This window comes from Rhododendron vialii, chromosome 6a (genome assembly GCF_030253575.1).
Source record: "Rhododendron vialii isolate Sample 1 chromosome 6a, ASM3025357v1".
Lineage (NCBI taxonomy): Eukaryota > Viridiplantae > Streptophyta > Magnoliopsida > Ericales > Ericaceae > Rhododendron > Rhododendron vialii.
This window is the reverse complement of record NC_080562.1, coordinates 26,702,269-26,705,560: the sequence shown is the minus strand read 5'-3', so window position 1 is coordinate 26,705,560 and position 3,292 is coordinate 26,702,269. Positions and strand designations below refer to the sequence as shown.

At 41.0% G+C, this 3,292-nt stretch overlaps 1 long non-coding RNA gene across 1 annotated transcript; it reads right to left on the bottom strand.

The window, feature by feature from the left end:
* Positions 1-465: 465 nt before the first annotated feature.
* Positions 466-2,166, bottom strand: LOC131329979 (uncharacterized). The gene is made up of 2 exons (XR_009200910.1): positions 1,800-2,166; positions 466-911 (listed from the first exon to the last, which is right to left on the bottom strand). It is a non-coding gene; the product is annotated as an uncharacterized LOC131329979 (long non-coding RNA).
* Positions 2,167-3,292: the final 1,126 nt, after the last annotated feature.

Sequence of the window (3,292 nt, the reverse complement as noted above, 5' to 3'; positions counted from 1 at the left end):
AGTTGCAAGTTTAAATTGCAGAGATTCTCCTGTGTTTCTAACCTTTCATGATCTGCTTGCATCATTTGCCAAGTGACCAACCACGATGTTTTGTAAGTCAGTTTGTTAACGTTTTTGAACCGACTCTCAACATAAAGCTCTTTTCATAGCCTTACCTATCTAGCGTTCCCGGTCTTTCTATAGTCTCTGACATTCAGACGCAAGTTCTTGAGCTTCCCTGGTCTGAGAAGTCAGCTCTCAGAGTAGCCTACGGAGCTCAACCTCCTCATATAAAGTCATGTCACATTTACATACCTTTTACGTCCATTGAATTTTTTCTTGATTAGTGGCACCCGTGATATGCACAAGAAAGTAACCGGAGCAAACTGATGAAACAGGTACAAAACGACAGAGTGTAGTTTGTATGCAGTATGAATGACTAATCTGAGCATATGAAAACATAACAATGTGACTGAGAAAGGGAAAAAAGATGGAAGGTTTTAAAAGAAACTGTACTGTACAAGATCAAATCAAGAAAAAGATAATCCCGCTTTGAATCCATGGCCAACAGCTAACCCCCAAGATTTCCTTCCTTTTGAATCTAAATATTGCTACATTCAATCTCCAAGCACAACTGTAAGAATACATAATCAACAAAAATGTATGAAACCATCCATTTGAAAAGTAGGTACTGACGTACCATTTCATTTACTGTTCTTGTTTTCCTAATGCGGAAACATGGGAAATTGTGTTTTCATCCTTGCCTGAATAAGTCTATCTTTAAGAGACACCACTTGGTCCAGCATTTAGCCTTCGGAGTAGGCCTCTCTTGCTGCCATTTCCGGCAGCTTGCATTGTGTCTCGACTCTCCCTGCAATACTATAGCTGCTGCTCCACCTTGACAATTCCTGTTTTCCTTCAGTAAATTTCATCTAAATTTACGGCCCGTTTGGATGGAGGATATGATTTTGGGTGGATATAGAAGGAGGGTGGATTTGATGGTGGATATGAAATGAGGGGTGATATGTAAGAAGGGTGGACCCACCTCATAAGAATGGTGGATTTGTAATCTAGTGTTTGGATGATTTTTTGAAAAGAGGGATATGAAAGGTGGATATGAAGATATAAGTTATCAAATGACTTAATTGCCCCTAGTTTACTATTTTCATGGAAAATTAGGTTAATTTCGTTAAAATTAGAATAAGTGCATATTTATTGTTAATTGTGTGATAAAATAAATTTATTTTATCTTACAAATATTTAATCATATTATTTATTAGATAAAATATTACTTTCCTAAAGGTAATCCATTTTCAGTCAAAAGAAAACTACTCAGCTTTTCTACCCCACCGAAAACAGTGTGCAATTAGAAGAAAGCAAAACCCATTTTCAGTCCACTGTTCATCTTCTCCAATTACTCTCTCTCTCTGTCTCTCTCTCTCTCCCTCCCTCCCCGATCTAAACTGGGCCTCCTCTTACTCCACTGTTTCCTTTCATCGCCGACTTCGACCTCGCCTCCCTCGACATCACCCCCCTCTCTCCTCCATGGCTGCCGTCGACTTCTTGAGGGGCTGGAGTTCGGAAATGGAGGGAAGAGAAAAGGCAAGGGCAGAGGAGTAATTCCACCACCCCGCATAACTAACGACAGGGGTAACCCCTATCGTTACATATCCACCCGTGGGGTGGATTACAAATCCGGAGGCTTCAAATCGGGGCCAAATCTGGCTGCCATTTTTTGCAGCCAAAGACCGGAGATAGAGGAGGGAGGGATTGCAACTCCGGGCGCGAGCCAAATCCAGGTGCAAATCCCCCAGCCAAACAGGCTGTTACACCCATAAAAGAACAATATTAGGTGAAATAAACTATGACAGTACACGACAAGAGATAAGAAGAGACTAGAAATTAGTATATTTTAAGAAACTTTCAAGAAGAAATAAGGACTTGGACAAGAAGGTCACCACAGAATCCAGGTGATCCAACCTTGAAACAAGCGGAATATGAAACAAGAGGAATGCAGTAACACTTGACCCTCCCCCATTTGCTGCCAGGAGCTTGGTGAATGGCATATGAATATGAATATGTATATGTATATGTATAACATCGATCAAGAGAGAGAGAGAGACCCCCCAGTCCTCAAAATCTTACCCCAATACAGAAGTTGAGCCATAGGAGAGAGAGAGAGAGAGAGAGAGACCCTAGTCCTCAAAATCTTACCCCAATACAGGAGTTGAGTCTGTTAGAAGTGTTTATTAGAGAAAGTGGGGTTTGTCCCACATCGTCTATCTTATGTATGTGTAACTCTCCAGAGTAATATAAATAAAGGTATATGTGTAAGGGTTCATTAACACCCTATACACTTTTCCTCATCTCTAATAACATGGTATCAAAGCCTAACCTTAACCCTAATCCTAAACCACCACAATCTTAATACACCACCATCTTAACCTTAATCCTAAACCATACCCTGATACCCTAGCCTCCGCCTTAACCCTAACCCTAATCCTAGTTCACTGTTCCCGCGTACTGTTCACGATTACTATTCATCGCATACTGTTCACGATTACTGTTCATCGCATACTGTTCACGATTACTGTTCATCGCGACTGTTCACGGGTACTGTTCACCGACGTTACTGTTCATCACCTTACAGTTACTGTTCATCCCCTGTTTCAGACCATCTTCATGCACTGGCATGCATCACCAAGCCCTGTTTTCTCGTTTTTGCAATTTCCGTTGATGTTTCTCTCATTCTGGTAACTATTTTCTATATTGTTCTTGTCAAGTATCTCTGTCATGTGGTGGACTAGTGGTTGTGAAGAATATGATATGTTGGGGTTGTTGATATTGGGTATCTATCCAGCCTGGTGACTGGTTCGATGTTAGTATATTAGTTGATTTTGTTGATCAATAGTTATTGGTATTTTGCTTTGGTTGCGTACTGGTTATTTGCTAGTTATTGGTTGTTACCCCTCCATTGTTCGGTAGAATGTCTGAGAAGAAGGATTCTGATTCTTGTACTGTTTCTAGCCCTAATTCTACTATTGTTGGTAGCGTATCAAGTGGTTCTTGGTCTCGCGAGAGGCGCCCTATTACCTCCACACCATTAAATGGGGGCAATTATGTTCTTTAGGCTAAAGCTGTTGAGGTGTATTATATGGGTCAGTCTGAGGACTCTTTTTTGACTGATGAGCCTCCTGCTACTGTTGAACCTACATATAGGGCATGGAAAGCTGTTGATGCCCGTGTTCGTTCAGAATTATGGAATAGTATGACGGAACAGGTTGCTAGTACGCTGATGTTCTGTGATACAGCT